Genomic DNA, 6,000 nt, shown 5'->3' with positions numbered 1-6,000 from the left:
AACAAGAGGCCCATGGGCCTTAACGGTCACCTGATATATTTATACAGAGAGTTGATTTTGTTTTTAACATGAACAGAAATATTATTCAAAGTGACAAAAAACAATAAAACCACCTTATTCAATATCTAGCATGCAGATTTAAGACTGAAAAGTATTTGAAACTAGCACCTCTGATTCTAAACAAGGAAAATGAAGAAAATTTAGCACACTGACTCCTTTGAGCCCCACCCTACAGCCCTTGGGGGTAGGGCAGGCTCAAAATTTTCAAAGTATCAAACTGTCAATTCAAGGTCCAATCAAGTTATTAACATGTAATATTCAAAGTATCATTTGCCATTATAAACCAAAACAAATTTCCATCTATGAAGAGTTTTTGATTCTACCATATCTGGGTCAGTCAGGGCTGATATGTGCATACCATCAAACTGCTATCCAATACCGATAATTCTAACCTAAATTGAATTACTTCCAATGGCAATTAAACAAATGTTGGTCCAAAATGTGATTTCTCTAAATAAACTATAGCAAAGTTTACCTCCTCCCCAGGGGGAAACGTGAGAACCAAGGGTCATAAAATTCACAAATTTGGTAAAGCACCTTAAGACCCTTCCATCTATGAAGAGTATTTGATTCTACCATATCTGGGTCTTGAGAAGAAGATTTTTGAAATTTCAGTCAATTCAACCCTTTTTTGGCCCCACCCATCAGCCCCGGGGGGTCAGTCACTGCTGATATGTGCATACCATCAAACTGCTATCCAATACTGATAATTCTAACCTAAATTGAATTACTTCCAATAGCAATTAAACAAATGTTGGTCTAAAATGTGATTTCCCTATGTAAACTATAGTAAAGTTTACCCCCTACCAAGGGGGAAACGTGAGACCCCAGGGTCAAGAAATTCACAATTTCGGTAAAGCACCTTAAGACCCTTCCATCTATGAAGAGTATTTGATTCTACCATATCTGGGTCTTGAGAAGAAGATTTTTGAAATTTCAGTCAATTCAACCCTTTTTGGCCCCACCCATCAGCCCCTGGGGGTCAGTCAGGGCTCATAGGTGCATACTATCAAACTGCTACCTAATACTGATAATGCTAACCCAAATTGAATTACTTCCAATGGAAATTAAACAAATGTTGGTCTAAAATGTGATTTCCCTATATAAACTATAGTAAAGTTTACCCCCTCCCAAGGGGGAAACGTGAGACCCCAGGGTCAAGAAATTCACAATTTTAGTAAAGCACCTTAAGACCCTTCCATCTATGAAGAGTATTTGATTCTACCATATCTGGATCTTGAGAAGAAGATTTTTGAAATTTTAGTCAATTTTACCCTTTTTGGCCCCGCCCCTCAGATCCTGGGGGCTGGGGACCATATAATTCACAATTTTAGTTGACCTTTGGCCATGGAAGGTGTCTGCAAAATTTCATTGAAATTGGTTTAGGGGTTTTGGAGAAGAAGTCGAAAATGTAAATTGTTTACGGACGCACGATGGACGACGACGGACAAAAGGCAATCGCAATAGGTCACTTGAGACTTTGTCTCAGGTGACCTAATAAACGCTAAATCCTTTGAGAGAGAATTATTCAGTGTTTTCTACTGATTAAAACCTTAATTGTGACTCTTTCAATGCTATCTAACACATGACAGTTGTTCTTGAAGTCATGCCCTTGATAAATATTATTGAAAAATGTTTTGAACAATTAACATTTTAATTAAAACTGAAAGAAAAATACACTGGCTAATTCTTTGTGCCAATTTCATAGAATGGAATTATATAATCAAAAGTCATGAAAACAGATCATTTTAGGAGTTACATGATGACACATTAAACAGATCAGAAAGCCAGTAAAAACAACGTATACGTCGACGAAATTCATGAGGATTTTGAAAATGTAAATTATAAGCATGTTTAAATGTTGATTTCTGGTCTTTGTTGCAATCGACACCTCAACTAGTATAAATCAAAGACATATATACGTCACTGTTTAGATACAAACAAGTTTCGTGGTCCGTGATATGGTAATCATGGTCGAAAAACGGACGAAATCTCACTAGGAGTTTAGTGTTCTATTTTGAAAAATAAATTTCTTAGAATCAAATCATTTTCTGAAATTGAACAATCATGGGTTACCTTTGTCAAGAATCAAGAAACAGTCCAAATACATGATCTGAATTTTTCAATATTGTTCCAAAACGGTTAAAATTGTACCAAATTGTGGAAGCGTGACGTTATGGAATTTTGTTTCATTTATTGGAACCTCATAGACAATTGAGCAGACCGTCGATCGTGAAAGAATTTGTATTTTACTTAGCAGAAGGTAGTTGAGCAAAAGCGTTTAACTAATATATCATCTTTGAAGTTGTCCATGTATCTATTAGGTCGCTTACCTGACAAAAAATGTTTTTTGAGACCAACCAGCAATCGAGCATCACCGTCAGAGGCCCGCCAGGGGGCGCGATCTGTTATAGACAAACGTGATCCGTTATAGACACAAAAACGGTAGGTTTTGTTTTGCTAATTTTGTTTTATATGGTCAATGTTCATCAATTATTTTAATATGACATGAAAGGATATACTTAGTATATTCTACATTATAAATATACGATGTTTGTGGTAACCCTGTTCTCAGAAATTGTGTGGAATGTTTTTTTCGCCGAGTGATCCGCTACTGTACTACTGTTTGGGTGCAGAATGAGAGAAAGTTTGTAATCCATGTGTGTGTGTTCCCTGTTATCCCGTAATATTTGAGTTTGTACTGTAGTCTTAAGTGTGGGACTTTGTCAAAAGCTTTGGCAAAGTCCATTATGATGATGTCTGTCTGTTTGTTGATGTTGTTTGATGCGAGATCGTATATAAATGTGGTGAGCTGTACATGTTTCACAGGATCTGGAGGACCTAAAGCCGTGTTGTAGGTCATATAATGTTGTTGTACTCCAGATGTAAGACATACAGGGAAAGACTACGAAATATCAGAATCCCAACGCTCCAATATAGAAGGAAACGGAATGGAACCAGTGGAAGCTGAAGAAAGCAAGGAGCAGGATAAACTGTATAAAACATTGTTTCTCCAACAGACTTGTGAACGACTGGAACAACCTGTCAAGCTTGGTAGTGACTGCAGGAAGCCTGAACATTTTTAAATCAAGACTGAATGATCCCTAGAGAAATCTGCCTATCAAATTCACACCTGATTGTTATTAATGGCTCAAGAAACTCAAATAAGTCATAGGAATGCATAGGTTATAATTTAGTGATATTGTATCGCTAATTTTAACAAATGCAAAAATAGTAGTTATTGGGGGTCTTAATGGAAGTTATGACAACCGGCATTAAGGAAGTTATGAATATTCTACAAATCACTAGTTGAGTTGTGGGTTAGCGAACCGGTTTAGCTACCCATAGAGCGAAGTATGAGATGTGTATGACCGAAACGCATTCAAATAGAACTTCAGAGACTTCTTGAGTTCCAGAATGTGTCGCTCACCATAGTGTACATACATGTAGTGGCTATAAATGGGCAATGGAAGTAAATTACTAACAGTCATAACCTTGGAGCAAATTAATTTTTAGGTCATCTGCAAATCCTCAGTTAACGTTGCTGGTAGTGGGTAAGTGAAATTGTGTCGCTACCTCTACACGTTTGCAACTATATATCACGAATTTTAATTGTAATTGTACAGAACTTTGATTTTTCAATCTTCTTCTTCTTCTTTAGGTTATCAGTAGTCCTTCAATGATCTGAAGATTATATTTACTGTTTTGTGCAGCGTGGCCTATATATATATTTACAAGAATACTAAAATAATGAAAATGAATTTGGAGTGCATAATTTTCAAATTGTGATTAAAACTATGTACATAGGCTTATAATAAATTAAATGAATTTGTGGAGGACAGCTGGTGTGAGCTATTCTCTGAAAGTGTCGACTGTTGTGACAGTAACTGTATGGATTGGTAATAAATTCCATTGAGTTATGGTATAAGGAAAAAATGAAAATTTATATGTATCTTTTTGGCTGAAATGTGTCTGAAAGTGAAATTATGATTTATGCGGGTTCTACTGTCTGATGGTATGAGTATAGCAGATGGGATTGCTACGATTTGATGGACCATTTTGTAGAACATTATTAATCTTGTGCGGAGTCTTCTTTCTTGTAGTGTTGGCCAGTTTAATGAATTTATCATATCTGTAGAACTACTGATGTTATGCTATATAATATACCTGTTACAGACATATCTGGCAGCTCGTCGTTGGACCATCTAGATTTTAGAAGTTTGTTCAACTGTGCGAGGGTCCCATACTGTACATGAATATTCCAGTTTTGGTGGAACAAGCGCCAGATATGCCTGAGTCTTGATGTTCTGACATGATGTTTTTAAATTTCTTTTTAGGAAGCCTAAAGATTTGTTGCCATTATAGCTATGATGTTGTCTGTATGTTTTGACCATTTTAAGTTTGCTTGTAGTGAAATGCCCAGATATTTAGCTGAAGAGACCAGTTCAAGTTTGTGATTGTGGAGGATATAGTCATGTTTAAACTGTTTTTTCTTTTGTGAGACTGTAAGGACTGTGCATTTGTCTGGATGGAAAGCCATCAACCAGTCTTGCTTCCACCTAGCAGTATTCTGGTAGACCATTAATGTATACCAAGAATAATACTGGGGCCAGAACTGTGTCTTGAGGGACACCTGAGGTGACTGGAGCCAGGTCAGATGACTCTCCATCCAGGACAACTGTTTGTGTTCTGTTACTTAAGAAGGCAGAGACCCAGTTCAGTGTTTCGGTTTGGAAACCGTAATAGTTTAATTTATACTATAGAGGAATTTTTTATGAGGAACTTTGTCAAAGGCTTTGGCAAAGTCCATTATAATTAAGTCTATGTGTGTGTTGCTGTTATTTTTTGCTGTGAGTTCTTGAATGAATGAAATAAGTTGCGTTTCACAGGATCTAGACTGACGGAAGCCATGCTGGAGGTCATACAGTATATTTTTCTTTTCAAGATGGTTTTTGATGTGTTTGGTGATGATATGTTCCATAAGTTTACAGGAAATACATGTCAATGATATCGGGCGGTAGTTTTCTGGCTTGTATTTTCCCCCTTTTTTGAATGTTGGTGCTACATTTGCATGTTTCCAATCTGTTGGCGTAATGCCAGTTTCAAGTGATGTTTTAAAGATTAGTGTAAGAATCAGAGCTGTTTGATCTTTGAATTCTTTTAATATTCTGCCACTGATGTTATCTGGGCCACTTGCCTTATGTGGGTTTATGTTGTGCAGTAGTTTCTTGACACCAGCCTCAGGTAATGATATTTCTAGCGGTGCTATGTCTGCCTTTTGCTTTGTGTCTGTTATTAACTGTCCTTCTTTTTTCAGAGGAGCGACACCTGTGTTATCTGTGCGCCATAATACTCGAAAGAGGGTGTTGCAGAATATCTAGATAGACAGACAGTGATTTACAATCAACACTCTAAAAGCGTTAGTGTGAACTTTAAACTTTTCAAACTTGTCACAAACAAATATGCGCATAGCATGAATATCGATGACAACAAGATATAGGACAGTCTTACAAGTCGAAGACTTACAGCGACTGGAAGAACAGTGCGAACAGATGTGTCATTGTGGCGCTTGTTATGATGTGTTCCTTGAGTTTACATGTGATGCAGGTTAGTGATATTGGTCTGTAATTTACTTGGTTGTTATGCAGCACACAAGTAAAATAATTCAAAGTTCGATATAAGTATTAGTTTTCCTTACATAGTTAATCCAGAATGTTCCTTTCTTAAGAAACACTACTTAAATTCGCAGAAATCCTCGAGATGTCATGTTTTGATCAATATTCAGCAACCTGTCACCTCAACTTCCGGTTTAAGGTCATGACCTCACGTCGTACATGAGATTTGTCTTTTTTTTCCAGAAATCAATAAAACGTTTCTAAATAGAAAAATAAATTTGTTTCTTTTCATTTCAATAGAATTCCTTCACTTTTACCGGCTTCT

General features: G+C 36.6%; 1 protein-coding gene across 2 annotated transcripts in view; it reads right to left on the bottom strand.

The window, feature by feature from the left end:
* LOC110461765 (beta-secretase 1-like) overlaps window positions 1-5,862 on the bottom strand; it is a 37,596-nt gene extending 31,734 nt beyond the window's left edge. The window contains exons 1-2 of one of the 2 annotated variants that reach the window (XM_021515400.1): window positions 5,759-5,862; window positions 2,394-2,465 (exon numbers count right to left, since the gene is read on the bottom strand). The gene's annotated coding sequence lies outside the window, so the exon portion shown is untranslated. The remainder of the gene's footprint in view (window positions 1-2,393; window positions 2,466-5,758) is intronic. The other variant, XM_021515402.1, reaches the window with a different exon arrangement.
* Window positions 5,863-6,000: the final 138 nt, after the last annotated feature.

The sequence above is a fragment of the Mizuhopecten yessoensis genome, unplaced genomic scaffold (assembly GCF_002113885.1).
Source record: "Mizuhopecten yessoensis strain PY_sf001 unplaced genomic scaffold, ASM211388v2 scaffold10659, whole genome shotgun sequence".
Lineage (NCBI taxonomy): Eukaryota > Metazoa > Mollusca > Bivalvia > Pectinida > Pectinidae > Mizuhopecten > Mizuhopecten yessoensis.
This window is presented reverse-complemented; position numbering and strand designations above follow the sequence as displayed.